This window comes from Pomacea canaliculata, linkage group LG3 (genome assembly GCF_003073045.1).
Source record: "Pomacea canaliculata isolate SZHN2017 linkage group LG3, ASM307304v1, whole genome shotgun sequence".
NCBI lineage: Eukaryota > Metazoa > Mollusca > Gastropoda > Architaenioglossa > Ampullariidae > Pomacea > Pomacea canaliculata.
This window is the reverse complement of record NC_037592.1, coordinates 31,614,271-31,625,344: the sequence shown is the minus strand read 5'-3', so window position 1 is coordinate 31,625,344 and position 11,074 is coordinate 31,614,271. Positions and strand designations below refer to the sequence as shown.

The window sequence follows — 11,074 nt, the reverse complement described above, 5'->3', positions numbered from 1 at the left end:
ACCTTGCTGTACACTGGATCCTTGTCATGTTGACAAGCAAATGTAGTACTGACTAGCGACATGGTTCAACACACTGACGGTATTATTTGTAGTGGCAGTAGGATGTGAATAATGAACTTGTATTACTATATGGTGCCATGAATGGCCAGCTATGTCCTGTAGTAATTAAAATCACAATCTCCAAACTGAAGTGCAGCCCACAGCCAGGCACCCACATTCACAGTATGAGGCTAACAGCGAAAGACACCTACAACACTGGCACAGTGATGTCACCGGTTCTTGTGTAGGGTCGCTCATCGTAACTCTCGTACAAAAGTATTGTGCTTTTTTTGTGTATGTCATGCAAACAAGCATCAAAAATTATCAGCATTGTTAACATTATTACAGAATAAACTGGAAATCGTATGTAATTACACCTACAATACTCAGGGTGCACGTCAAACCACCTACAATACTCAGGGTGCACATCAAACCACACTAGCACCTATGTAAGGTGACCAGACGTTTCGGGAGCGAAAGCGGGACACGTGCCGATGATGGTCTCGTGTCACCGACAAAGAGCGCCGAAAAAGGTGGTGTGAGGAACCTTTCCTCTGACTTTGCCGAGTAGTGGTGAGTAGTGGTGCTTTCAACGGCAGATCTGGTGAAAGCCACAAAGCGATTAGCAGGCGGGACACGAGGTCAAAAGCAGGACTGTCCTTGCGCAAATGCAAATATAATTTAAATGTAAATAGTACCTGAATTAATAAATATTAAAGATAAAAATATACACACCAATTATCAAGTTCCAACATGTCCGCGAAAACACACAGAGTAAAAGTAAAAGAAGCAAAAACGCAAAACAAAATCAGTTTCTAGGATTTTAATTTGTCATGAAATCCTTGCAATGCTGTCGCCTTTTCTGCTGCAGATGCTAAGGTTGCCCTATCGTTTGCTGCGACTAAACAGTTGGTTTGCTTTCAACCTTCGTATATATATATACTTCTTCTGTCACCCTCCACACGGGGTTGAAAATTAACAACCAAAAAAACCAATAACAAAACAATGCTAAGTCAAAACCTGAACAGTTAGCATTCACATCGACTTCTTAATTTAAAAAGGAACGTCCCAATCCAACAAATAAAGACAAAAAAGATTCTAAATTAAAGTTTCTAGAGCTGGGAAAGAAAGACACACTGGGATGACCCGGAGGATGAATTAATCATCATTATTATCATTATTAAAATGTGGTGACAAAAGACTTAAGACGTAATAAAATCAACAATTATATGTTGATGGGGATTTTATTCAGGCCACAGTATCATGCATCTCGATCTTTTGCGCTATAGAAATATCAAATCAAATCAGACTTTATTGTCTGTCAAGGATACCCAAGACAGAAATTTTTATTTTGCTTACAAGGGCAGGCATACATACACAGACATTTAATACACACAGGAGTAAAGATACATTGTCATGGTAGGTTGGATCTCCGTCAAATGGTCAATGATATTCCAATACTTATATTTCTTGTATATATTAAAAAAAAATGCGTTGGCATTGCAGAATTCAACAAAAATGTCTGAACTGCATTTCTTTCATCCTCCTAGTACTAGTTTCTATGTCAACAACAGTTACTGTAATACGGTTATTCAGGATGTGTACTCACAACCTTGAACTTATCATGATTTCGCTTTGCTCATTTCACCTCCCGAGAGAATTCCCCCCAATTTTTAATAGGCAGAGGGACAACACACAGGGCTGGCTGGCCACCCCCGCTCCCCTCCACCTCCTTCTACCAAACTGAGGCGAATCACGGTCGCCAATACTCCAAAAAAAAAAAAAAAAAACCCACAGGAGGCACGGACTGGTCCATGACATCATGTCTGGTATTTGGATATGGTGTTGTATCACACTTGTCAAAATCTCCACAGCTGCTTTGGCATTCACAGAAATGGTGCAAAGAATACAGCTTTGTGCTTGGTTCATACTTGCAGTTTCAGGGAGGGTCAACCATGTCAGCTTTTATTGATGAACCACCCAAATATTCTAGACTGGACAGGCAAATTATGTAAACAAATACATTAGAGCACAAGCTATACAGTAAGGCATAATTAAACATCATGACATGAAATATTCACTAAAACTAAAAGTATAAACTTTCATTACAAATTACCGTGTGAAATCTTCAAATAGATTTTTAAAATGTAAGCAAAAATGAAAGGTTCATAGCATGATATCCTTGCCTTCCATAAATGTTTAGAAGGCTTTCATGTGTATGCAAGCACCTTTTTTGTAACTCCTAAATTTGAGGACACTGTTCACTGTAATCAGATTCTAAATTAATTTGACATGAGATGTATACATCACTATGCCAGAGAAACTGTATGCTCATTGATTTTTGGCAGTCCCATTTTATTGCAGTGTCTCATCTCAAGAGCAACCCTTTTATTAAACACTGCAGGATAAAGCATTCAGATGTGTTTTATTTAGTCATGGAACTTCTCCTTAAAACTGCCCTTTTATAGTTATTAAAATAATGTATAATTTTTAAAATATTTTATGGTAATTATTTTCTGACATTGCCAGCCAGTGATTTTTCACTCCCATGTATTTGTGCCACACAATTACTATCTTTTTTTCATGTACTGTGAGGTGTTATGTCCCCTTAACTGGATACAACAAAACAATTTTGGAAATCTTTGTGCATATATGTATCCTGATTTGCTTGTGTTCTCTTTCTACATTCAAATAAAACTTTAGTGAACATCAATTGAAGTAAATGTGAAAAAAAGACTCATTTACTTCTGTATTCATATTTCTAGAGAAATGAATAGCTACATTGTATTCATCTGTATGTTTGAGTACAGATTGTAGTGCATATTGTTTGCATTGCGAAGCGTAAACCAAAACTATGTATGGAGCTTCTGTGTTTTGTAAATTATATTATCTTCTGGCTTTTAGAAATAATAGAAATGTTAACATTTTGATGACAAAGGATTGATTAAATGACTGTTTTGCAACATCAGGTGTTAAATAGTTTGTAATAAATACTTTAAAGACTTGACTTGGGGCTTTTTGTATTTGCTTCTGGCCTTGCTAACAGACTAACAGTTTGAACGCATTTGGAAAGGACACCAGCACTGAAAAGAGCAAAGTTAGGATCAATGGTGATGATAAAACAGATTCTACATGAACGGGTTACAGTTCAAAGAGATAAGCAACTTCAAGATACTTGGGAGCCACCCTGTCCAAGGATGGCAGCTCCAACCAGATACCCACAACAGGAACAGCAGCGATGGCTCAGCTGGATAGGAAATAACATGGCCATAAGATAAGGTTCACTGCACCAAGTACAATCCCTTGTAGTACCGAGCCATGGTGGCCAGAGAAAGAACTGGTTTATGAACGTCAAAGACTTGTCATCCTTTTCAGGATCCGCTATCACCCAAAAGAGAGAAAAGAAGCGGACCTGTCAGCTCGCAAGTATATGTTGTCCCCCTAAAGACAGGTGCTTCTCAAGGGACAACTGCCCGAGTTAACTGCTATGACATGACTAATCATTTAAACTTAAAAGGATTTCTTTAATTTTATATTAAAGCCACAAAGCAAAACACACAAGACAATATAATCAGCACATCAGTTTTTTTTTTCTCTGCAGTTCTGGCATTGCAGGTGTTTGGATGCTATTTGTAAAATTAGTCTTCCTGTGGATGTTGGCTGGAGTTCAACGGCTTCCTTGGAATTCAAAGAAGTCTCTGCCATTGGTGCATAGCTGCAGGCTACCAATGATTCAGGGAGATGCCACCAAATCTTATCCAACCTGGTATAGTCTCTTTTAGGTTTTCCAGAAGCAGAGGTCTGCTTAGGCAGATTCTCACAGTGATTTGAACAATGGTAACCCTGAAAAGAAAAAGTGATCACTTTTTACAGATATTGATACATGACGTAGGTGAAATAACCACTTGCAAAATATGCATTTTGCACTTGCACTCAACATGAGGCACAATATACTGCTTTAGTGTGGGAATGTGAGGCGCTGTCAGCGTAGTGTTATGGCACCTGCTGTGCTTGTTATTTGCTTGGCATGCAAAAAGATTCTGATAAGCAATTTTCATTTCACAATGCAGTCATAAATTTAGTGACAAAAGACAAAATTTTCAAAGCTGTGAAGCCATTATAAAAAAAAAAAAAAAAAATATATAATCAAAAGCTGCAAGAAAGGTTATTAGAGAGCTGTCATACAGGGTAGTAGTTTTCTTTTTGCAGACTGTTTTTTCAAGCTGTACTTACATGTTTTAAATGTGTAATACAGGGGATAGGCATATCTAAGGGTTTCTGTTTTTTATTTGCAATGGGTAAGGTTTATGTTCTGGTAGGGGAGCTAGCCAGTTCAATAGTTGATGTAAGTTGACGCAGCCTCAGTGTGGATACCCCTAGAACTCCCTAGGGGTTGCAAAAGAGGAAAAGCTGACCCTGATATAGAGGACTTAATATTTCAACAACCCTTACAACTACGAGGTCACAGGACAACTTTAACCTAACATACTATGCTATATAAATGCAAATGAAAGTAAAAATAATAATGCATAGAGAAAAAATGAGTATCAACCACAGAAATTGAACCCTATTTTACAAACATGCCGCTTCAAACCACAATACCTAACAGACAACGAAAAACTACAACAATAAAACGTATAGAAATGCAAACGATACAAGTCGATGAAACCACAGAAAAATACAGTAAAGAGAATGAACTGAGTACCAACCACAGCTAATAAAAGAAACCCTACTATGATACCCTGACATTCCGAGAAACAAACGCCAAATATACAGGACTTTACAGAGAGCACAAACCAAACTGATGAATTCTGAGAACATAAATGTATGCATGTCGGCAATGAACAAAAAGCAAGCGATTGACACCATTTAAATATGCTACGGAAGTGCAAATGAAGCATGCCTAAAAAGCAGCTATGAAAATGCTTCACATCTGGCTGAATGAGGAGATCCTTCCCCTCAGAAAACTTGCTGCCTGGAGGAACAAAAGCAACAGAGTACCAGTCTTCTGATCATAGCCTCTAGGATACAATCCTCCTTTAACTGTCAGGACAGAACCTGCTGACATGATTTGTCTCTATACGCATTTAACTGTAACTCTTACCGTCTCAACATTAAGAAAACCATTCTATATTCATTTATTCCTCCCTCCCCACTCGCTAAGTCCCATCAAATGCAAAAATTTACAAGTGACCATGTTTCCAAGAGGTATGACCACCTCCTCTTCTATACCTTGTTGTTAAAGTCGATCTTTAAGACTTCTCCCAGAAGTGGGTGTAATAAAAGATCTCTTTTGCTTACTCTATGACTTTCGTTGCCCCTATCAACTTTTGCTTGGAAACAGCGGTCATTTCACATGGATCGGAAAACTAGTCCTCTTCAACGATACAGCATGTATGAATGTTGAAATTCGTAAAGAAACGTGTATATTTCTGTCAAATCCTCGTGATGCTGTTCAGCTGATGTTGAGGTCCTTTTCCAAGTCCGGAGGTCCATGTTCAGAGTTGCAGGGATGGCACGTATATACTTCACAGGAATGAAAATCAAGAAATAGATGACAGGGCCATGAGGGGATAGAGAGCAAACCATATGCTGAGATTAGAACTAAACCCTAGGCCTTTCACTGGAGTGGTCACGAGGGACAGTTTTTTTTTTTTTTTAAAAACCATTTCACTACCCACAGTGCGAAATCACCACTAGGTGGAAGTAAAACCAACATGTATTCTCTGCAATCTTGACAAGAACGCAGTTTCAACCTGCGTCTACAAAGAGAACAAGGTGTGCTGTTGGTATCACAAGCAAATGTATTGTTACAGACAGTAAACAATTTCACAAAACAATATCAGGAATGAAAAACTACACACTGAATGCAGAGGAAAAAATTTGATTTGTTTTTGCAGATCATGACAAAAAATGGGTGAAATCCTGTTGTTTTTACCTGCTTAACTGAAGGCAATTTTGAACAAAAAATGAGAACCGGGGAAAAAATTGCATCTGTCCTAAATGTATCCTTCCTCACTCACACAGCTCTTTATGTTCATACTTGCATAATTATTTGCTGGTAAAATATTCACTAAATTTTTTTTTATCTTACCGCACAGATATCAAAAAAAATTTTAGGTGGTAAGTGTTATTTGACAAGTCTAGACTATTCTCTTCCCTCTGCTTGGGTAAGGGCTTGGGATCTTCTGTCACAGGTAGGCAAAATATTTGGTTTAACATTATGGAGTACCAGGTGACTTTTTGTGGGAAGATGGATACTGGGGAAAGTGATGTAGATACATGGATTTTGGTAAAGAAGGGTTGACATTGGGTGCATATGGAGTATGGCTGTTGAAAAGAATGGGAAGGGGGGGGGGGCTTGGTGTTTTACGCGGTGCCAGCAATTATGGCTATATCATGGCAAGGCAGCCAGCCAGCCCTGTAAACAGATGCGAGACGAGAGCTGAACCCAGGACAACCAACCTTCAGTGTATTGGTGACAGGCGCTAACCGTTGCGCCACCTGACTGCCTGCATAGAATGGGAAAAGTTATTTGCTATTGAGCTGAATGGTGAAGGATGCTGAGGGTTGATAGATTTAGACTTTGATATGAACAGTAGGACAGCTGATGAGTAGGACAGTGACATACTGGGGAGGAGGAGGGTTGGGGGAGGATTGTGTTTTACGCCAAGACAGCAACTAAAGCAAAAAGATGCCACATGCAGAGAAAGAACAGCATGTCCGAGACAAGAGCTGCACCCAAGACAGCCAACCTTAACTGTATTGGTGACAGTCGCTAACTGTTGCACCACCGGACCGCCCTGGGATGAGGAGGGGGTAAGTTAAATTAGCTGGTTGATAGGATAAGTGCAAGATTTCTTGAATAGCAGGGCAGAGTGTGTGTTGAGCCTTGGACTTAAACGCTAAGGAGTGGTGTGACTGATAAAGGAATGAGAGAAAAGGAGCGACTGGATAGGCCGCTATAGGGCATAGGCTGATCACTTGTTTGGTACAGGAGTGGGATTTGTGGGTAGTGTTGAAGGGTGAGAAATAGGAAAGTGCTTAAGGCATGCATGATACTTATTAATGTATATATCCTGGGCAGCCTTACGGCTTTGGATTTGGGGCATCGGGTGGGGGATTAAAGGGTAGAAGGATTATGGGGGGAGACTGTATAAATACTGTAGAAGACTGTATAATGACTGGGGTAGTAGATGTTATAGGTAAAACAACTGGGGTGGAAAATGGTAATGGGTAAGAGGTGTACACGGGACATGGGGTGGCATTTAATGGAGTTGAATTTTGATCTGTTGAGGGAGGGATAAGTGTTGATTGCAGAGGTGGGACAGCTGTCTGTGAAGAAGGCACGGAATCAGCTGGTACCGAATGAAATGTCGTAGGAAGAGGTGCTAAAGAATCTCTTGGTAGTAGTGATTGCGGCAACTGAGTTTTCTTCTTTACGCGTCTCGTTGCTCTTTGGTCCTGAAGCCACTCTTCTGCAGTCTGCACAGCCTTACGCTGGCACCACCACTGACCATAAAACTGCTTATGAGTTCCAGGCAGTCGATCCTGGCCACACTGACCACAAGTGGTACGAACCTTTCTCATTTGCACTTCTCTTCCAGTCTCCTGCTTGCGCTTTTTCCTGTACCATCGTGTAGAAGAAGCAGGTGCACGTGAATAATCTGGAACAGCAATTATATGTTTGGGAAGAATGGGCCTGAGCAACTGAGATTGATGTGAAGCTGCTGCAGACGTTTGCTTCATTTCAGATGTCACTGTAGCAGTGCTGCAGGATTATCTTTGAGCTCAAAATCAAGTTGTTGAGCACCTTGTATAGTAAGGTATATTGCACTACTAAGGGAAGGTTGTGGAACCTGAACACTGCTCCAGTGCTTGATGCTTGGCTATTTTTTGACCTGGTGTTATACCTGGAAAAAAGCAACACAGAAGAATTTTTCAAACTTAAAACAGAAGTAACATGTTTGATTCTCATGCTCACTGAACTGTTCTCATTTTGCATGGGCACTAAATCTGTTGTACTTTGCAAGTAGACAGAATTTTTGTTTTAAATACCTGAAGAAAGTTGTGTGAAATGGCAGATGCTAGTACTGAAGATCCAATGGGGTGTGAAGATGCGATAAATTAGTGATCTGGACATTGGCTGCTATATCTTACAAGGGAAAGCAAAGGTGGAGGAAGAGAAGAGAGTTGAACACTCATGCAATTCTGCCATAAACAGGAAAATGTGGGTGTGCTTTTGTAAGAGTGGTCAGAAAAGTACAGTGTAAACCTAAAATTTTAATTATTTCTCCATCTCTAATGAAAAAAAGAGCAAAGACACCTCATGAAGTAATAAAACTGATAAAAGCAGGGACAAAATCCCTGACTTTCAAATTTTACACCAAGATAGGTGAGATCTAAATCACTTGTTTTCTGAGAATTGTAAATCACTTGAAAGTTGAGTCAAAATTGAAATTTTTGGATATTTATAAACTCAGTATGTCCACATAAATCAGTGAATAAAACAAGCAAAACATTTTGTCAAATGTTCCATTTTGTCAAATGTTCCATTTTAATCGTTAAGATAAGATAATTTACAGCAAAATATATACAATATGAATTCTGATGTGTTGCACAACAGATTAGCATCGTGTTATTATTTTATGGAAAAATCAAACCAAGCAGATGAACTTAAATTTAGCTTAAAAAAGAGATTTTTACCAGAATAGATACCAAAGATATGGACTATTTTTTCTTTTTTTCTCTCTCTCACAGAGTTTTGCTTAAATTTGTCTAATCAAAACGGCACTAACTTCAACATACCGACATTAATCCTGTGTAACAAGTCTCATAACGGTTGCGAAAATACGTGCTGTACGTTGCTGTTGATCCCGACAAGAAGTTTTCCACGTGCTGTTCAAGTCCTTGAACTGTATTTTTGTTTACCACCTCATTTAGTATGTATGTAATATTGCTGTCACTTTAGACTTTAATTTTAACAATAAACATGTGTGTTCATTTTTGTACACTCTTAGTATCCTGTCGCTTTTTCAAAATCGCGAAGTTCTCCCGCGCTCTGCTGCTACTGCTATCTTCTTTGTCTCTTTTGACAGAAGAGCTCAGTCTTCGAGTGCCAATGATCTAAGGGACGTCACTGACTAGAGCTATGCACGTGGCACTGATCACATGCACACCCCTTCAGCTTTACCCATACCCTGAGGCAGGGTGGAGATCACAGGCAGTGCCGACTACCCGAGCAATAAAACCTCTTTCTCAGCCGAGTACTTGCTGTTGGCATTTCGAAAGCTGAGGTGAAACGGTTTACAACTAAAGATACTGTCAGGGTTAGGACTAACAATTAATGAATGAATTCTCTATAAAATAGAGAGAAAAATGAACAGCGGAAATGATAGAAACACAAAGACAACTTAATTTTAAAACTTTATTTTTATTGGTTTCGTCTATCTTTCTTTATATCTCTATATCTTTCTTTACTCATAAGAGATAACGATATTCAACATTTTCAGTTTATTCCCCTGGTGACTGACATGAAGTACATCTGTGTTTGGGTGCAATGTTCGTACCTTTACAAATGGGCAGCAATCCACACCTGTAACACAGAGCTCATTCATCATCCTCAAAAGCAGCCCCACGGTTCATGTCTGTTGGTGAGCAAGGCAAGGTGATCGAGGACATTATTGTATCATCGTTATGCACATTCAGTCTCGTGCACCTCTTCGCTTGAAGTTGAGATTTCAAAAATGGATGGGCATGGGCTGATCATGTTTAATTTGGTTGTCCTAACGGATTTATGATATCGTCTGGAACTAGTCTCCGCTAGGTGAAATTATTCTGTAAGTAAAAGAATGTGCCTTGCGTACATACATCGGGGATTATCTCCATTCCATAAAGAACATTGCTACGATTGCCAAGTTGAGACATATAAATGATAAATTTTGTAAGAAACGGCTGCCACGGATTTGTAGTCGTTGACTTCTTGAAGCGCCACTCTGTCGCAGTTTCACTTCAAGCAGAAGAGTTTCTTCTGACCGACGGGATCAGTGTGATGACAGATGCTAGGCACGCATGTCTAAAACATTCATATCACATTGATGATGTTACTTGGGCAGTATCGACCCAAAAAGGTTCTAAATCTTCAGCACATCACCAAAGATGACGTGTGCACCAAGCGGCACGAGGCTGTGGGCTGCGAGAGGATGGATAAAAAAAAAAAGGGTGAATGCCGTCAGGTGTCATAATTAAAGATGATGTTCACGACCGTAACGTGGCAATTAATAAGTTAGTGAGAAATAAAGATGTTACAAACATTAACGAGAGGTGGCACGTTGCTAAAAGTGTAAAAGTTGGGATGAAAAAAGACTGGCGCAAGGTAGTAAAGCGAACCTCGGCAAGACGTGGCGCCCTCAGTTCAGTGACAAGACAGCAGGTCAGGGTCATGTTTACTGGTGTATTGAACATCGGAATAGCAACCCTGTGAGACTAAGGCACTTTAATTGTTGGATAGGTGTATTACACACTCCCAAAACATCCATGACAAGTGTAACCAAGCAACACCATGCAGGCAATCTTACATATACCATCTCTAATAGTGCCACTGATTCTGCTGCTGTCAAGCTTGTGAGCGACTGTCTGCACAGCCATGTCCTCTATAAACATCCAGAGGACTACACGCTGTCCAGGGACACATATTATGTTGCAAGTTTTAACAATGTGTGCATGATCCATCTGCCGAATAGTGTTCACATTACAAACACTAGACAGTATGACATGCGCATGGGTCTCGCTGTTTTAGACTGGAATGAATATGTTAGAGATTCTACTTCAAATCACAACAAAGCAAGTGTTCAGCACAACCGGAGACGACTTAGACAAACCACTTTCAAAACCGAAATTGTTCTAACCAGGGTACAGCTCCACACCGACAAATGTATTGTCTCTATAGACATGTTCGTTCCAGTCTAAAACTGCAAGACCCACTCTTATGATAATAGTCATAATTGAGCAAAAAGCTTAGCATTCCGGTGCCATT

General features: G+C 39.6%; 1 long non-coding RNA gene across 1 annotated transcript; it reads right to left on the bottom strand.

Annotated features, from left to right (window-relative positions):
• Window positions 1-1,486: 1,486 nt before the first annotated feature.
• On the bottom strand, window positions 1,487-9,115 carry LOC112558833. Its single transcript, XR_003098240.1, has 3 exons — window positions 8,848-9,115; window positions 7,621-7,952; window positions 1,487-3,882 (listed from the first exon to the last, which is right to left on the bottom strand). It is a non-coding gene; the product is annotated as an uncharacterized LOC112558833 (long non-coding RNA).
• Between the last annotated feature and the right edge of the window lie 1,959 nt (window positions 9,116-11,074).